General features: G+C 41.6%; 1 pseudogene across 1 annotated transcript; it reads right to left on the bottom strand.

Moving 5' to 3' along the window:
* Positions 1-16,877: 16,877 nt before the first annotated feature.
* Positions 16,878-19,249, bottom strand: LOC147334295 (alpha-2,8-sialyltransferase 8F-like; annotated as a pseudogene). Its single transcript, XR_015128357.1, has 4 exons — positions 19,226-19,249; positions 19,050-19,162; positions 18,876-18,968; positions 16,878-18,796 (listed from the first exon to the last, which is right to left on the bottom strand). The product of XR_015128357.1 is annotated as an alpha-2,8-sialyltransferase 8F-like (transcript).
* Positions 19,250-20,352: the final 1,103 nt, after the last annotated feature.

Below are 20,352 nucleotides of genomic sequence, written 5' to 3'. Positions count from 1 at the left end.
GGCAACAACATCACCAGAGAAGTGAGGAGAAACAGGACTACACAGTAAAGAGACCTCCAAAAGTACAGCGAGAAGTTTGGATAGACCTGCAATGAGATCAAGATGCAGAGATCCATGCCATTCGTATATAGGTGTTTTTTTTAATGTGCAGGGTAAAGAGGGCTTACCATAAACAAATACAGACAAGAGGGGTATGTTGCATCTGGGTTATAAAGTATTGAATCTGGGATAGCATTGTATAGGGCAGACACCTCCAAGAACTACAAAGTAATGTCTTGATTTTTTTTCTTTTTTATGCTGCTACTGTGCAAGAAAACTCTGCGGTCCTAAAAATAAAACCTGAGCAGTTAAAGTGTTTTCATCAGAAACAGGAAACTAGATCACCGCACAGCTGCTAGTTTCCTGTTAATCACAGACTGAAAAAATAGATGCTCCACACAGATTAATGCATCATCTTAGTGTTAAACGCAAACGCAGAACAACTGCGTTTGCGTTTAACACTCATAGTGCTACCTGCTCTACTTCCTGAAATAAGGCTTTTAGTTTTATTTGCTAAAGTTGAAAGTGATTTTTATGCTTTACTTGTATTGAGAATGACTTAATAATCTTGAATTAGAATATTGATTGTTAATTTAAGATGGTTAATTTAAACAGACAGCCTGAGCCACAGCTTGCCTCATTGGTGAGACTGGTCTAACCCATTTACCGTAACATCAGAGGAAAGGACACCACACTGCTGCTGCATTACCAAACAAGTTGTCTGCAGGCACTGGTGACATCATACTGCTCAATTCACTCACCGAGACCACAGCCTCACTTCAGGTTTGACAGCATTTCTAGCAGGTAGCGGCAGACAGCTTGAAAGTGAATTGAGGCTGCAGTTTGGGGGAGGTCTCAGAGGGGACTGGCAGCAGGGTGGGTATATCCACAAATACTATCATATGTAGATAAAGAAACAGAAGGGGAGAAACTGGTCTCCATAAATGATCTCCAATTCTAAATGGATACTTTATATAACATTTCTTGCTAGTACTGGTTTCAACCATCTTTTGCCTTCTTCATGGCATAAATTTATTCACCTCAGAGAATTTAGTCTATATTGGCAAGATATCATCACACAGTTGCTGAAGACTTGTCAGCTACTTGTCCACAATTCAAAGCTCTCCTTTCACCAAATCCAAAAGGTTCTCTAATGCATGTGGTGCTGTGGCACATCAGCTTTAACTTTCCACATGTTGGGTTGTCAGAAATGTTCTTCTGCACAACTTGGACGCAATAGGTGGTCTGGACTTCTTTAAGTTACTTGAAGCCATAACCTCCCATCCAAATGTTGCAGAAAAATGGAGAGTCGTGAAACCAGGCAACATTTTTCCAATCTTCTTATGTCCTTTTTTAGTGAGCCCATGTGAACTATAGTGTCAATTTCTTCACAGCAGTGACTTCAACTTCCTCTTCTTGCCTGGAAGTTGAGGATCACAGTTATTTATGTGATAACCTGGCTGATTGTGGCTCAAGAGTTGGCAGTTCGTCTTGTAATCGGAAGGTTGTTTGTTCGAGCCCCGGTCTCGGTTGTTGTGTCCTTGGGCAAGACACTTCATCCATTGCCATCCGTTGCCACCATCCAACTGGTGGTGCCAGTGTGCGGCAACCTCGCCTCTGTCAGTGCACCCCAGGGCAGCTGTGGCTACAATGTAGCTGCCATCACCACTGTGTGAATGGGTGGATGACTGGATGTGTAAAGCGCTTTGGGGTCCATAGGGACTAAGTAAAATACTATACAGGCAATTATTATTTAATCAACCTCAATAACCCTGTGGAAAGGATGAGACGCTGGAATTTTCTCATACTAGATGATGACAAATGGTGTAGATATCCTAAATATTGAGAGATCCTCAGATTAAACCTTATTTGTTTCATTGGTTTCATTTTGATTGAGAATAATTTGACCTATCAGAGACCAGCAGCTTGATTCTGGTGGTTGGATATAATAATGTCTAAAAAAACAAACCCACAAACTTACAATAAACAGACAAAATGGGGAACCGGTAACAGATAAGATAATGTTTGAAACTTATCCGAAACATTTCCATATCTAAACTCTTCCAGGCCTATTTACTGCAAGACAATTGATCATAAGAGCAGCTTCAGCTGTTCAACTGGAACAATGTCTAACTGGCATCTGTGAAGCCCCACACTTACTTCAGTCCTTACTCTGTACTTCTAAATATCAGCTTTAAACTGAATTTATCATGTGAATTGTTACATCATTTAACCCCATCTGTGATTCTTTTACCTCACCTTCTTCTGAATATCAGATTTTCCCCTGAGTAATTACAGTATTTTAGTAATAAATAAATAAAATTTGCCAGATCTGTGTCATGGTTGACCCAGGGAGCAGACTGAGACAGCACATACTGAATTTAAGATCTTTATTTTACAAAAGCAAAATTGTAAGTCATCATTTTCCTTACTAAGTACTGGAGCTACATCGTGACATTAAGGCGACATCAGGGAAACATCAGACATGATGGGCTTGGAGTACTGAGTGTAGGGAGACAAAGGAGTGATGGCTCAAAATGACTCCTCCTGGCAGTTCTAAGTGATTAGCTCTAATGTTTGTACGGACTTTCAGTGAGTGATCAAAAACATCTGCAGGTACATTCAGTGTTGATATTTGACACATCTGAACCACAAGGATACAAAATAAACTGATTAATATAAACTGTGTGGAGTCGCAAATTTTGAAGCCAGCATGATAACCTTATCTAACGGATGATATGGAGATCCAGCTTATTTAGATCTGATTAACATCAGTTCACTAAAGAAAAAGACCCCCTGAAAAGATTAGAATTGTTGAGACAGAGTTTAATACACTGAATCATCTGAACAGCAAGAAAGTACATAGCAAAGCAAGCAAAGCAATCTCGGGGGTGTAGAGTAGCACAAACAGCAAAGCCACAAAGACATGGAGAGAAGGACAACAGCCCTGGTGGATCCTCTCTCTATAGTGCCCGTTAACTGCCCCTGCTGCTGGGTAACGTTCCACCTGTCCTCCGGTCAGAAACAGCAGGTGCAGGGTCAGGTACAGGCCAAGGTCCTGCCAGGGGCTGGTCAGCGCTATACCAGGCAATCCTAAGGGTTAACTGATGGCACGACCACCACCAAACACGATCAGTTGTTTGGTGGTGGCTTTGCCACTTTGCGCCAGAAAGAGGAAACCGCCGGATGTCACATTAAACAACAGCAGCACGTTTAAGCTTGATCAGCTGTTGTTAGAATGTATTTAATATTACTTTCTAGTATCATCTGATGATTGCTGGAGCCACAGCTGTAAAGCTGCTGCTCATGATATCGGTTTGTATTTCTGGTGAGAGGGAAACATGAAGATGAAACCAGGAGATGTCCTTACTGAATCATCAGAGCTGAACAGGTGAAGGAGAAACAGGTTTACCTTTTAGGTGACATAAATGAGTTGAAGGGAAGTTATGAACTGTTTCTGAGAGACAAATAACACCAGGATCCTTTTCTAAGTAGCTGACAGCTGGTAACTGTGCAGGGGCGGGTCTAGCAAAGTGTTGTCAGGGGGGCATGTAGGGCATTAACAGGGAAAGGGGGGCACAAAGAAATACTTTCTTATTCTCATTTAAAATGTCTGGCTGTTATTAAATAATTATCTAAATCTTACAACCAAAGTTTTTTATCTGATGTAAAATGTATAGAAATCATACATATACCAACAAGACTGTACATCACTGTCACAACACCATTTGTTTTCATTCAAAGGCTTTATGGCTTTAATAGCTAGTGGGTTGGTCTTTAGTCAAAATGCCCGGGCTATTTTATTGTCCCAGTCCAGCCCTGGGCACGACACGCAGTGAGTTAATCTGAGAAGGTGCATCAAAATATAAATGGCCGCGCCAACGGTGCACATCGCAAATCAGCTCGCAAATTAGTTGTGCCTCTTCTTAATGACGGTGATACACGGATACATCCGTAGACTCGAGACACAATGCATTTTTGGGACTTTCAGGTGTATGGACCAATGTTTTATTTTCTGATCAAACCAGAAATCTTTAATGAGCAGCTGGATTTGTCTTGCATTAACTGGCTGAGTTAATGCCAGTTAATGCAACATCGAAGCAGCTGGAATCCATAGATGTGTGTGTTCATGGAGCTTGCATTTTCACCTGCTGGACATCACTATCTGACAAGTTTAACTGTCTTCAGAACATTGCAGAGGCCTTATTGACAGTATTTGGCTCTACATATCTGTGTCAGCAGATTTTCTCTCACATGAGTGTCCTCAGGTAACCGTCTGAATGCTGGACACTCGGAGACCTGTGTCTCTCACACCCTGACGAGAAGTGGGCTACTGGAACAAGAAGGCATCGGTGGGCAAGAGACGAAAACAGGGCTTTGTTGGAATGCTACTACGCAAGTAACCCTGGTGGAAGGGGCTACATGAATAGGATGAGGGACCTATGGATTCTTCGATACCCAACATCCACAATGACATCCACAAACAACTAGTAGCTCAATGTTCCAACATTCGAAAGAAGGGACTGCTTTCACAGCTAGAGATTGACGAGGTACAACATAAATGCAATGGCAAGGGGGAGCCAGGACGCCAGATTAGATACCAAGCCCCAAGTGCGATAGGAGAAGGATCGTTGAGTGCGAGAGGAACTGACCTTAAAGATAGGATCATGTACATCAGAAGGCACAGTACCCTCACGTCTGCTTGATCAGCGGTCCCCAACCCCCGGGCCTCGGACCGGTACTGGTCCGTGAGTCGTTTGGTACCGGGCCGCGAGAGCTGAGGCTCAGGTGTGAAATGTGTGGTTTTCAGGGTTTTTATTGGTTTTCAGCGTTATTTTGTTATCGTTTTTATCGTTAACTCGGTTTTCCTGGGTCTTTTCATGTGTGTTATGAATAAATCTTTTTTGCAGTACCGGTACTAGTTTTATTTTGTTGTATTTATCCACGACACCTTAAAGGCCGGTACGTGAAAATAATGGTGTTATTGTTACCAAATAACCACTTGGTGTTCGCTCGCTCTGCGGTAGAGTATCACTTCCTGTTCCTGCTCAAACACAGTGGTGTTTCTGAGTAGCTTATTTGCTTAGCAATTTAATTAACAACTTTTAAATACATTCTTTTTCATAGTATAATCTTCACTTGCTTCATCCGAAGCACACTTTCTGTGTACTCACTACCTAAGTTATAGCCAAAGTATTCACTCACTGTCTCTGTACTGTTTCGCTAGCTTAGCTTAGCTCGTAGCCGACTCGTTAGCACCATGGCTACTTCACCTGTCCCTCCTGCACTTTCTTGCTCATTGTGTCAGATGTTTAGTTACTCCTCGGCCTCCTTTAGCAGTAATGATATCTGTAACAAATGTAGCATATTTGCAGCGCTGGAGGCCAGCATTACTGAATTGGAGACTCGGCTTCGCACCCTTCATTCACCCATAGCTAGCCAGGCCCCTGTAGCTGGTGCAGCCGAAGATAGCGTAGGCCCCGCTAGCTGTTCCCCGGCAGACCCCAAGCAGCTGGGGAAAGAGGGCGGCTGGGTCACGGTGAGGAGGAAGCATAGTCCTAAACAGAAGCCCCAGGTACACCACCAACCCGTTCATGTGTCTAACCGTTTTTCCCCACTCGGCGACACACCCACCGGGGGTCAAACTCTGGTAATTGGTGATTCTGTTCTCAGACATGTGAAGCTAGAGACACCGGCAACCATAGTCAATTGTCTTCCAGGGGCCAGAGCAGGCGACATTGAAGGAAATTTAAAACTGCTGGCTAAGGGTAAACGTAAATTCAGTAAGATCATAATTCACGTCGGCAGTAATGACACCCGGTTACGCCAATCGGAGGTCACTAAAATCAATATTGAATCGGTGTGCAACTTTGCCAAAACAATGTCGGACTCTGTAGTTTTCTCTGGTCCCCTCCCCAATCAGACCAGGAGTGACATGTTTAGCCGCATGTTCTCCTTAAATTGCTGGCTGTCTGAGTGGTGTCCCAGAAACGATGTGGGCTTCATAGATAATTGGCAAACCTTCTGGAGGAAACCTGGTCTTGTTAGGAGAGACGGCATCCATCCCACTTTGGATGGAGCAGCTCTCATTTCTAGAAATATGGACAAATTTATTAAACCCCCCAAAATATGACTATCCAGAGTTGGGACCAGGAAGCAGAGTTGCAGTCTTAGACACCTCTCTGCAGCTTCTCTCCTCCTGCTACCCCCCCAAAAAACCCATCTCCACAGAGACTGTGTCAGCTCCCAAACAGACAAAAAACAAACTAAAAACCAGCAACAAACAACTTAAACATAAACAATTACAAAGAAAGAACAATAAAGTATCCACATCTGAACCAAAGAGTAAAACAGTGAAATGTGGATTATTAAATATTAGGTCTCTCTCCTCCAAGTCTTTATCAAAGTAGATGTCTTTCTGAAAGCGCTGTAACTAAGTTTAAGAATATAATCCACCCACTGTTATCATCTTCAATGCCCTGTACCAACATAGAGCAGAGCAGCAATCTGAACGCTACCTCAACAGAGGTCGATCATCTTGTTAATAATTTCACCTCCTCACTACGTACGACTCTGGATACTGTAGCTCCTGTGAAATCTAAGGTCTCTAATCAGAAGTACCTGACTCCGTGGTATAATTCTCAAACATGTACCCTAAAGCAGATGACTCGTAATCTGGAGAGGAAATGGCGTGTCACAAATTTAGAGGATCATCATTTAGCCTGGAGAAATAGTTTGCTGCTTTATAAGAAAGCCCTCCGCAAAGCCAGAACATCTTACTATTCATCACTGATTGAAGAAAATAAGAACAACCCCAGGTTTCTCTTCAGCACTGTAGCCAGGATGACAAAAATTCAGAGCTCTTGTGAGCAAACAATCCCTTTAACGTTAACTAGTAATGACTTCATGAACTTCTTCACAAATAAAATTTTTATCATTAGAGAAAAAATTACCAGTAATCATCCCACAGATGTAATATTATCTACAGCTACTCTTAGTACCATTGATGTTAAGTTAGACTCTTTTTCTCTAATTGATCTTTCTGAGTTAACTTCAATAATTACTTCCTCCAAGCCATCAACGTGTCTTTTAGACCCCATTCCTACAAAACTGCTCAAAGAAGTCCTGCCATTAATTAATTCTTCGATCTTAAATATGATCAACCTATCTCTAATGATCGGCTATGTACCACATGCCTTCAAGCTAGCTGCAGTTAAACCTTTACTCAAAAAGCCATCTCTAGACCCAGCAGTCTTAGCTAATTATAGGCCAATCTCCAACCTTCCTTTCATATCAAAAATCCTTGAAAGAGTAGTTGTCAAACAGCTAACAGATCATCTGCAGAGGAATGGTTTATTTGAAGAGTTTCAGTCAGGTTTCAGAGCTCATCACAGCACAGAAACAGCTTTAGTGAAGGTTACAAATGATCTTCTTATGGCCTCTGACAGTGGACTCATCTCTGTGCTTGTCCTGCTAGACCTTAGTGCAGCGTTCGATACTGTCGACCATAATATCCTATTAGAGCGACTGTAGGTATTACAGTTACTGCACTGCAGTGGTTTGTATCATATCTATCTAATAGACTCCAGTTTGTGCATGTAAATGGAGAGTCCTCTTCACACACTGAGGTTAATTATGGAGTTCCACGGGGTTCAGTGCTAGGACCAATTCTGTTTACATAATACATGCTTCCCTTAGGCAGCATCATTAGAAGACATAGCATACATTTTCACTGCTATGCAGATGACACCCAGCTCTATCTGTCCATGAAGCCAGATAACACACACCAATTAGTTAAACTGCAGGAATGTCTTAAAGACATAAAGACCTGGATGGCCGCTAACTTTCTGCTTCTTAATTCAGATAAAACTGAGGTTATTGTACTCGGCCCTGAAAATCTTAGAAATATGGTATCTAACCAGATTCTTACTCTGGATGGCATTACCTTGGCCTCCAGTAACGCTGTGAGGAACCTTGGAGTCATTTTTGACCAGGACATGTCCTTCAATGCACATATTAAACAAATATGTAAGACTGCTTTCTTCCATTTGCGCAACATCTCTAAAATTAGAAATATCCTGTCTCAGAGTGACGCTGAAAAACTAGTTCATGCATTTATTACTTCCAGGTTGGACTACTGTAATTCATTATTATCAGGATGTCCAAAAAACTCACTGAAAAGCCTTCAGCTAATCCAAAATGCTGCAGCAAGAGTCCTGACAGGGACTAGAAAGAGAGAGCATATTTCTCCTGTTTTGGCTTCCCTTTATTGGCTTCCTGTTAAGTCCAGAATTGAATTCAAAATCCTGCTCCTCACATACAAGGTCTTAAATAATCAGGCCCCATCTTATCTTAATGACCTTGTAGTACCATATCACCCTATTAGAGCACTTCGCTCTCGCTCTGCAGGCCTACTTGTTGTTCCTAGAGTATTTAAAAGTAGAATGGGTGGGAGAGCCTTCAGTTTTCAGGGCCCTCTTCTGTGGAACCAGCTTCCAGTTTGGATTCAGGAGACAGACACTATCTCTACTTTTAAGATTAGGCTTAAAACTTTCCTTTTTGCTAAAGCATATAGTTAGGGCTGGATCAGGTGACCCTGAATCCTCCCTTAGTTATGCTGCAATAGACATAGGCTGCCGGGGGATTCCCATGATGCATTGAGTTTTTCCTTTCCAGTCGCCTTTCTCACTCACTATGTATTAACAGACCTCTCTGCATTGAATCATATCTGTTATTAACCTCTGTCTCTCTTCCACAGCATGTCTTTATCCTGTCTTCCTTCTCTCACCCCAACCGGTCGCAGCAGATGGCCGCCCCTCCCTGAGCCTGGTTCTGCCGGAGGTTTCTTCCTGTTAAAAGGGAGTTTTTCCTTCCCACTGTTGCCAAAGTGCTTGCTCATAGGGGTCATATGATTGTTGGGTTTTTCTCTGTATCTATGAAGCGCCTTGAGGCGACTTATGTTGTGATTTGGTGCTATATAAATAAAATTGAATTGAATTGAATTGAATGTCGGGCATAAACCGGTCCGTGGCGGAAAAAAGGTTGGGTCCGCTGTGCTAGATGATGTTAATGCAGCACTACGGACGATACCTACAGCCACGATTACCGACACTAACAAGCTGATCTACAGTACGGCAGCAGTGATCAGTGAGATGCTTGGCTACAAATTGAACAGCCACAAGGGGCAGTTCCCTCCATGGAGAAGAGGCTAAGATCAAGGTAGTACGGAGGGAGGTTAGCCAACTATCGGAGTTGCAGAAAGGCACGATGAGGAAGGTGCCTAAGAAGGTGTCCATACATGAGGTCTTGGAAACTGCCAAGCAACGACTCCAGGTACACCAGAGAGATAGAAGGCAGGAGAATAAACAAGCTGTTCTGGCTGTTCTCCACAGAACCAGCCAAGGTGTACTCTCGGTGGCAGGGGAACAATAAGAGAACAGCACCACCAAGGCAGGAGACGGAGCAATACTGGAAGAGCATATGGGAGAAGGACGCAACCCATAACAGCAATGCTCAGTGGCTAGTGGATCTGAGGGCAGACCACAGCGACCTCCCCGAACAGGGTCCAGTAACCATCACAGTGGCAGATATCCAAGAAGGGGTCTCCAGTATGAAGACAGCACCAGGCCCTGACATGGTTCACGCCTACTGGCTGAAGAAGCTGCCTGCATTCCACGAGTGCCTGGCAGCACAAATGAACCAGCTGCTAGTTGACGAGAGACACCCGGACAGTCCTGATCCTCAAGGGATCCAGAAGGGACCGGTCCCCTCCAACTACCAACCAACTACCGACTGCAGGACCAGTGCCTGGATTGATTACAAGAACACCTATGATGGGCCTTCTCTCACCCCCATTCTCTGCGACCTGCTGGAGCGGGGGGGCTAGGAGGAGGAGTTGGGCGTCCGACTGCGGTCTGGAGTGTGGGGCCTCCCTGCTGCTGCGGAGTCGGGGCGGTCTGCCTCCCCCCACCGCAGGGAAAAGGGTAACACCACCTGGGTCTGGGTGCAGTTCCCCCCTCCAGGGGCAAGGGTACCTAGACCCGGTTTGTAGAGTATGCTTGGGGAGTGTGATCGTGTGTACAGCGTCTCTTTATGTCTGTCTCCACGTTGGTTGAGTGTGGAGTAAGTGCATATGAGAGCATGAGGGTGGGAATGGATGTTTGTATCTGTGTGTGCCTGTATGTCTGTGTCTATATGTCAGGTTGGGTGTCAGGCGCCACCTCACTGGGGACATCTCAGGCCCTCCAAGGTTTGGAGGCCTATCTCCCCCTACCACCACTTCCCCTGCCAGTGGCGGACCCCCTCAGACATCGGTGCGTTGGTGGTTCTTTGTGTCCGGGGATGGGCGTCTAGGTACACACCGGCTCACTCCTTGGCGGCCGCTTATCGGGGCCTGGAGCCTGGGGCTCACTCGGGCCACTTCGGAGGTGGGGTGCCCCCGGCCTCTCGGCCTGGGGCTCGGTCACTCAGGCACGGCTGGCTGCCGGCGGAGCTCATGGGCACGTCACTGCAACTCCCCCTGGCTTCTGCTCCGCGCCTGCTGAGTGAGCCCTCATCTGGGACTCTCCTCAGCTCTTTCTGGGACAGTGGCGCGGCTGCCCCTCTGTTGGTCTTCCTTGGTCTCTTGTGTTCTGGGGGCCTCTGGATGTCTGGAGTTTTGATCTTCTCCATACCTGCTTCATGCCCTGGAGGACGGGGCTGTGGCTCCCCACACTCCCTAGCAGATCGTTACATGGAGAAACCTTTTAAAAAAAAACAAAAAACAAGCGCATCCATGCTCACAGGTGTACACACGGGTGATCACACCCACAAACTACACCCTTTTTGGCTCCTACCTCAAAGCACACTGTGTTCTGTTGATCTTATGTGCTGCACAATAATGTTTAATATTTAGTATTTACTGTCATATTCCCATATATCATTGTGATGTTGTTTAATCTATTACTCTTGTTCTCTTCTACTTGTTTTCTTTTTTCTTTCTCAGCAGGTGATCCAGGTGATTGATATATGCATTTTTTTTCTTTCTTTTTTTTCTGCTCATTCTGTTGGTTTTTGTCTTTTGCCCTTCTTCCCCGTCCCTCTTCTCAGCTGTTTCTCTTTCCCTCTTTCTTTCTCCCCTTCTTTCCCCCAGTCAAGTCTGTCCCATATTCAGTAAGTGAAAATAAAATAAACAATAAAAGGTTAATCAAATGGACCATTACGGCAAGGCTGGGATGGTCAATTTGGTAAAGTAAATCCGTTGGGCATCTTTCTCTGCCTTTAGACAACAATTCTGATGGCAAAAGAGCCAAACGGGACAGGCGCAAAAAAAAAAAAAAAAAAAAAAAGAACGCCTATGACTCAATGCCCCACACCTGGATCCTGGAATGCCTAAAAATATATATACATGTATACATGTACATGTATATATATACGTGTACATTTAACAATAATTTAATGCCAGAGAAATCTGAACGTGATTTCGAGCTCTTACTTGGTAGAAGGAAGGAGAAAGAGAGAGAAAACTAAGCATGGTGAAGAGCGAGCAAACAGTTGATTTAACATCCTGATTACCACCATAGGTGTCAACAATCTGACCAGAACGGCGAGCCCTAAAATAACCCAACAGGGACTATGACACATGCTTTTATATATGGAAACAGACATATATGAAGAGGAAGGACTGGGTCACTATATGTTGTCACTGCTGATGAGAAACAGCAGATTACTAAGAGCAACAATGGAGGAAACATTTCTACTTTCTGTGAGTAGATTCTCTCCGTTTACATTTCTGTACTTTAACCATCTGCTGTTGATGAGTTATTATGGAGAAGGCACGAAATATCAGACTGAATTCATCTTTAGAACATCTTGAGGACGAACATGATCAATATTGCGAGTGATCAATGGTCGTGACAATTTGCATATTAATGATCACTGAACTGACTTCACAGCCCAATGTTCGTCAGTGGTGCTAGTTTCAGACATACCTTATAAGATTGGGAAAACCTGCAGTCAGCTGAGACTGAAGAAGTCACTTGGATGAACGACAAAAGGTTTCTCCCACTGAAAACGCTTCGTCCAGATGAACAGAATCAACTTTTTTAGATTTTTGAGATATACAGTAATAAATAAGCAATAAAATAAAAAGTAGGCTAAATGAGTTAAGAATGAGTTCTTGCCAGTGTTGATGTATATTACCTTGCTGCCCAACCATATTAGGCAAAATCTTGAGGTGAATGTCATTGTAAATTGGTGCTATATAAACAAAACTGAATCGACAACAAATGGCCAATCATATTGCTGTAACTCAGTATAATTGACCACCTATTGCATCCAAGTTGTGCAGAAGAACATTTCTGACAACCCAACATGTGGAAAGTTAAAGCTGATGTGCCACAGCACCACATGCATTAGAGAACCTTTTGGATTTGGTGAAAGGAGAGCTTTGAATTGTGGACAAGTAGCTGACAAGTCTTCAGCAACTGTGTGATGATATCTTGCCAATATAGACTAAATTCTCTGAGGTGAATAAATTTCCGCCATGAAGAAGGCAAAAGATGGTTGAAACCAGTACTAGCAAGAAATGTTATATAAAGTATCCATTTAGAATTGGAGATCATTTATGGAGACCAGTTTCATCCCTTCTGTTTCTTTATCTACATATGATAGTATTTGTGGATATACCCACCCTGCTGCCAGTCCCCTCTGAGACCTCCCCCAAACTGCAGCCTCAATTCACTTTCAAGCTGTCTGCCGCTACCTGCTAGAAATGCTGTCAAACCTGAAGTGAGGCTGTGGTCTCAGTGAGTGAATTGAGCAGTATGATGTCGCCAGTGCCTGCAGACAACTTGTTTGGTAATGCAGCAGCAGTGTGGTGTCCTTTCCTCTGATGTTACGGTAAATGGGTTAGACCAGTCTCACCAATGAGGCAAGCTGTGGCTCAGACTGTCTGTTTAAATTAACCATCTTAAATTAACAATCAATATTCTAATTCAAGATTATTAAATCATTCTCAATACAAGTAAAGCATAAAAATCACTTTCAACTTTAGCAAATAAAACTAAAAGCCTTATTTCAGGAAGTAGAGCAGGTAGCACTATGAGTGTTAAACGCAAACGCAGTTGTTCTGCGTTTGCGTTTAACACTAAGATGATGCATTAATCTGTGTGGAGCATCTATTTTTTCAGTCTGTGATTAACAGGAAACTAGCAGCTGTGCGGTGATCTAGTTTCCTGTTTCTGATGAAAACACTTTAACTGCTCAGGTTTTATTTTTAGGACCGCAGAGTTTTCTTGCACAGTAGCAGCATAAAAAAGAAAAAAAATCAAGACATTACTTTGTAGTTCTTGGAGGTGTCTGCCCTATACAATGCTATCCCAGATTCAATACTTTATAACCCAGATGCAACATACCCCTCTTGTCTGTATTTGTTTATGGTACGCCCTCTTTACCCTGCACATTAAAAAAAACACCTATATACGAATGGCATGGATCTCTGCATCTTGATCTCATTGCAGGTCTATCCAAACTTCTCGCTGTACTTTTGGAGGTCTCTTTACTGTGTAGTCCTGTTTCTCCTCACTTCTCTGGTGATGTTATTGCCTGGATTCTACAGTGCATCGTATCTCTATCTTCTTTTTCTTCAATCTAGTGTCTCCTCTTAATATGTGGTTGCCACATAATAAAAGGAGACACCAGAGTTTAATGTTCCTTGGTTACCTTTAGAAAACTAAATTGTTTTCCTCTCGGTGATTCAGTGAACTGTTTTATTTCTCTTCAGTTCTGATCTTAGTGCTGAGCTGTGCAGCAAATCAAGGTCAGTAACCTTTTTTCATTTATTTATTCCAATTATGTTAAATGACCAAGTCTGTTACTCCTTCTTTCAGTGGGGGTCACTAATGTAAAACTACTGAATGTAGGAATAATTTTGTGGCATTATTTTTAAAAAAGATCAACATAATTTTTCTTTTAACCCTCACAGCTCGTCTGACTGTGAGTCCCAGCAGCTCTCAGTTCTTTAAAGATGATTTTGTGTCTCTGAGCTGTGAGGAGGACGACAGCTCTGCTGGATGGACTCTGAGGAGAAACACAAACACGGAAAACAGGACTCTGTGTGGGGTCGACTGGGGAAAAAAAGAATAGTTCTTCCTGGAAAATCACTGATCTCTTTACATGGGACAGTGGAGTTTACTGGTGTGAGTCCAATCAGAGTACCATCAGTAACATGGTTAACCTGACAGTCGCTGGTAAGCTGAGTGTGTGGAGTTAGTGTTGATGAAGCTGTGTGTAAATGGATGAAATGCTGTAGTTTGTCTCTGTGTTGAGGTGGATCAGTGATCCTGCAGAGTCCTGTCCTCCCTGTGATGGAGGGAGATGACGTCACTCTGCTCTGTAAAACAAAGACCACTCCCCCCAACCTCACAGCTGCTTTCTTCAAAGATGGCGTCTTCATCGGAAAAGAGCCAATGACCATCCAGCATGTTTCCAGGTCTGATGAAGGCCTCTACAAGTGTGACATCAGCGGTCATGGAGAGTCTCCATCCAGCTGGATCACTGTCACAGGTGACACACTCACCTGTCTGTGTTTGCTTTGTTTTAGACAAACCCACCACCACACCTCCACCTACATCCACACCTCCTCCTGGTTGCACCTCTTGTGATACATCACTCTCCCCGCCTGTTGTCTCTGTGTTGTCATTCTTTTTAACAGTCTGTGTTGCAGCTCTACTCATTTCAATAATTCTGTTGATAAAACTTTGTGATGTTAGAAAACCTGAAGGTGACACTCGGACCTCTGGATTTGTCTCAGGTTTGGTTTTTTCAGAACTATGTAAAAGTATATCAATGACTTTAAACGTGTCATCAAAACTTGCACAGCGTCATACTGCTGTTCCTTTTGGTTTCGCTTCAGCTAATCAAGTGGAAGCTATAGAAGACAATCCAATCAGTGACGTCTTATGTGACATCGGACAGAGCAGAGGTGGTGTTCATGTTCTTTGTTTCTACTAATGAACAAATAAATGAATAAAAAATGATTATCTGCTCTTCTTCCCTTTTCTGGGAGGCAGTGGGGAGGTAGAGCGTACAGACCGATCCAGCGGGGAGGTGTGGGAAGCCAGATCAGGCGCCCCCCTTCTGGCTCTCCTCTCTGCTCTCTCCTATCTTGTCCCTTTTGTCTTGCTTCTCTCTATCACCTTTTCTATCCCTTTAAAGAAGTGAGGCTCCATAAATGCTAAAGAGTTAAGCATTATTTCTCAGTTGCAGTGAATAGATGAACTGTAGGAAACTAAACAGAAGAAAGAAGAAAAGAAATAACAATTTAACATAAACCACAGACACTCCAGGGCCTGATCAACCCTGGCAGGGCCTCCTTGACGAGGGTGTCTAGTGATAATGGCCGAAACACCCGATGAATCCAAGGTCCAGTACTGGCGATGTGTCCCAAATCTTAATATGATAATCTAGATCAGAAATCTAATCCCCCTAAAAATGGCAGATTAGCCTTAAAGATGGAAAGTTGAGGCACACAACGATGTCTCTGGGCTGCCTTTCCTCATAACAGGCATCCCTCAAGATTCTCGCCATTTAAAGCAATGCATTATCAGGGACTACAACATCTAGTCCTTTTATTGAATCAAATAAATAAATCACTCAAATAAACAAATAGCTTATCCTTCAGCTACCTTTTGACCGCCAATTGACCTTTGACCTTTCTGTTTACATCATTCTCCTTGTGTCTGTGTGGGTTTTCTCTGGGCGCTCCAGCTTAGTCCCACTGCCTAAGACAAACGAGTGAAGTTATTTGGTGATTCTCGAGTGATTGTGATTGAGTGGGGATAGTTTGTCTTGCTACAGTGTTTCCATCAGAGCCAGATGCCATCTCCCCCCTAAAAGATGTAGTCCACCAGTCCAACCACTGCAGTCCAGCTGAGGGTCTCGAATCCGTCCACCCAACACCCCAGATAACAATTACTTCTATAACCGATTAGTAGATATCTTCTGTTCTTTACATGGAGTTACAGTCACACAACTTTTGTGAGACAAGAAAATCAATTCAACAGTGAAAAAGATTTTTATTAAAAAAAAAAAGAAAAAAGACTAAAACAAAAAGCAATAATAATAATTGTCTTTATCACCACTGCAATTATCTGGTTTCGCTGCAGGATCAGTTAGCTTTGGTCTTATTTCTTTGTTCTTATTTGTGTGGTTCTATGGGTTTTACAAAGATTTCTGATCAAAATTTGAGGCGTTGTGGCAAACCCGTGCGCACTTCTCTTTAACCAGACTGTAAACAGCATGAACATCATTCAGAAGGTCGACAGTGCACAGAATATATTTAGAACAAACTGTACGTGTCTATTTGTACATTTTGATTCAAGGAAATTGAATTTATGAGACTTTACTTCAGTTGTTTTTCAAACTAAGCATGCCACCATAGTATTATATCTTTCGAATTATGCAGCTGCACACATTCATCTTAGCGTGTTTTTCAGTGTTTGTGGACACAGGGTATAGATTTTCTTTTAAACTTCTATGGCTGATTGCTTTGCTCCTACATTGTTCTTCAGTTTATTGCTATTATGTCAGTTTGATCAAAGAAAAAGAAGTAAATATTACATATATTGTGAGGATAAATGTTCAAACAGGTCATGTTTTTGATGCAGTTGTAAGTGTCGTGTTTGATTGTGATATTTGCCTGTAAGTTGCACAAATGCGAGTCATTATGTTGCTGTGTATAATTAAATGAAAATGAAAAAACAAATGTAATGCTTATTATTAACAAAATTCATGTGAAGCAGCAAAGTTAATAAATTCATATATAAAGTGTTTTTTTCACTGACTTAATTTCATGGATACAAATACAAAACAAATTCATTGTTCAGGGTAAAGTACTACTTTAATAGATATAAATCAGGTTTTTATCATATATATTAGTTCTTTAGACAAATTTTAAACTGCATTTTTGTACATAGTTTCCATAAAGACAATGATGAATCTGTGCCTGTCATAAAAACTGACAACAAATGGATCAGAGCCACATCTGTATGTTTTAAAGAACAATCTAGTGAAAGCTAGCTTGCTGTGACAGTTGACTCTTTAGCTGCATCGTAACAAATGCAATGTACTGCAGGCTCACAGGTAAACAATTCTATCAGTACTTTCAAAGTCTTAAAACTGTAAATCTTATGTGGATTTAGAATTGATAAGTTGACTGTGTTATGCCCCCTGGTCTGACAGGTGGCTGGGAGGTGTGCAATCCTAGATCCTGCAGCTGTGCATTAAAATAAAGAGGCACAGATCATGAACTTGTTTACAGTTTCAACTGCAGGATTTATTCTGCAGATTTGCCTCCAAAGAGGGTTTACGTTCCTCCTGAGCATTAGGCGCCATCTAGTGGTATCTTTAAGTAATGCCACAGAACATGTAAAGATAACCGTGATTCAGCAAATATAATAAGACATAATAAGCACAAAAAATATAACGGGGGTGTCCATTTTTTTTTTACCTTGTTTGAAGACATGAACTGAACTTAAATCCCCATAAGTTATGAATGCTCTTCTATTCTATTCAATTCAATTTTATTTATATAGCGCCAAATCACAACAACAGTCGCCTCAAGGCGCTTTATATTGTACAGTATATCCTATAATAATACATATGGTGAAAAACCCAACAATCATATGACCCCTTATGAGCAGCACTTTGGCAACAGTGGGAAGGAAAAACTCCCTTTTAACAGGAAGAAACCTCCAGCAGAACCAGGCTCAGGGACGGGCGTCCGTCTGCTGCGACCTCCTGCTTCTTATCCCTTAACTTTTTAAATATTAGTTTAACTCATATTTCTGGCTTAAACACACATTTTTAACCTTTTACAAATGCTTGAAAGTGTTTATGTTTGAAAGTGTCAACAGTCAGTGCTGCAGAGAATTGTCTTTGTTGCAGAACCAAAAGTGACCACTAGCAGAGTAATATAAAGGTTGTAACAGAAGTAGTGGCTTAAAAGCAAATTGTGATTTCTCAATTTCTATCTAAAGTCTCTATTTTCTTGTAGCGTATTGTACCCTCCTAACGAGGAGTGTATCAACTTTATCATGACCATGCACTGCAAATGTTGTTAAAAAGAAACTTTAGCAAAAAAATTAATTTCTAACACATGAAATGGAACAATAATTAAAAGAAAGACTGTTGAAATAATAAGTAGTGTACATCTCTCTAATACGTTTGGATTTGAGTGCAAATGTCTTGGCCTCTCAGTTGGATACTTGAACATATTCTTTTGTTATTGCAAAATTCAAACTAGACCTGATCTGATTTACAGTCTCCAAGGTAAAGCTTGAGCACGCCCTCATTATGCAGCTCCACCAAGTGGGAAAACTAATTTGGCATTGCATGGACTTTCCTATTATAGGGTACATTATTATAGTAGTGGTTAGTCAGGGGTAAGAGTTTATCTGGGTGATTACTAAATGGCCAGAATCCATACAAATGCACCGTTTCGCAAAATTCCAGTGCCAGGGTAGTCATATATAATCCAGTGCTAGGTCGATATTCCTTTAACCCCAGAGATTCCCAGAATTTGACCAGTCTTTCGAGATACCTAGGGTTTATGAAGATTGGTTGGATAGGGATATCCATGTCCTCAATGGCATACACAGCCCGCTCACACACTGGACGAGTAAAACCAAAGGAGAAGCAAGGAAAGAGAAGCAGGGAGTTGCCATACTGTTGGAGACTGTCTGCAAACGCCCCACGACGTCCCGTCAGTGACCCATACCTGCAAATTAATGCATGACTTAAAGCAACAAGACATAAACTAACAAGTCAGTTCAATGTCGGGTTCATTAATTGCTCACTTATGCATGAAGATGCTTGGGTTTGCTGTCACAAGATTAGTCTTCTTGCCGACATCATTGTGAAATTCATTTTCCAGAGGAGGAAGGTTGCACCTGAAATAACATGAAATATTACTTTCAGAGAGAAGAGTCCTCATCACGATTTCCATTCCTTACAGTGAACATCTTTCTCACCTAATAACAAAATCAGCTAAATCAATCATTTTTCCACAGCCGCTGTTTGTTAGAATCCCACCGCTCCCAACAATTGAACAAGTGTCCCATCTCTTTTTTGAGAAAGGATTCTCCTGGAAGTGACATCAGCAGATTATAAATAACAAAGAGCAACATTTACAGTGCTTGTAACATACAGTGTGTGAAAGACAACTACTCATTGTATTTAGGAACTGATGTGATTTAATCCCTTAAGGATGATGACTCATCTGTTCAAATCTGCATATTCACTGTGAATCCACTGTTTGTTCATTTTATCTTGTGCTTGTATTTTATTGTTCTCATTCTGCCATTGTTTTACTAAGTGTTTTATCCTATTGTAAAGTGTCCTTGGGTGACTTGAATGGTGCTCATAAATAAAATTTATTATTATTATTATTATTATTATTATTATTATGACAAAACGTAGTCAAGTCATGTTTGAAAATTTGAAGAACAGAGGCATGAAACATGTGTAACACTTCTGGAGTCGTTACAGTATACTAGGACCAGTTAGGTTCGACTACTAGAGCAGAAATGAGTGTAGCATGTAATAAAGACCACAGACCAGTAAATACGTTTAAATTGCCGGATTATTATTTTGTGAAGACAGAGAATAGAGTTATAGACACATTATATAACACATCCAACATCACACATTTAAGGAAAACAAGATATTTTCTTTCCCCTTTTTGTTCAGTATGTTCTGTTAGTTCATCGTATTTATCTCAAAACCTTTTATTTGGCTTTAGAAGGATGTTATTTTCAACCTAGGTTATTGTCTTATTTATTTCAAGTTCTAAGTTCAAGTTTATCCTTCAATCCATTTGAGTTAACAATGTGTTATTTTAAATCAAGTTCAGTTCTTTAAGCCCAAGATTTAATTTAATCTTGGTCTTGGTTCACCTTTAAATTTCAACCAGTTCTTATTTTGTTTTAACCCAACAAAATTATTTACATTTCCATTAACACTATTACAGCATTAAAATGTAAGGTTGACCAAAATAATTTACAGAAACATGTAAAAACTGAAAACAATTCAGCAAAAGGCTGAATGAATCCCTTAAACAAACAAACAAACAAAAGAAAGTTTTCTTTGTGTCCTTTAACTATTAATCCTGGAATTACTCCAAATGATTATCCAGTGCTTTGAAAAGTCCGCTGTTCTTTTGCAGAGTTGTATGGATTAATCCTACCGGTTTTTTTTTTTTTTTTTTTAGCGAAAGAGCTCAACGTCCAGCAGGGGGCGTTTCCCTTTTCCTGCTCGGTATAGTTCAATGGGTCC

The sequence above is a fragment of the Aulonocara sp. 'chitande type north' Nkhata Bay genome, linkage group LG3 (genome assembly GCF_057382095.1).
Source record: "Aulonocara sp. 'chitande type north' Nkhata Bay isolate Kocher_YH1m ecotype deep benthic linkage group LG3, A_spYH_male_GT1.1, whole genome shotgun sequence".
Taxonomy (NCBI): Eukaryota; Metazoa; Chordata; class Actinopteri; order Cichliformes; family Cichlidae; genus Aulonocara; species Aulonocara sp. 'chitande type north' Nkhata Bay.
The sequence above is the reverse complement of the archived record's forward strand: the minus strand, read 5'-3'. Positions and strand labels throughout refer to the sequence as shown.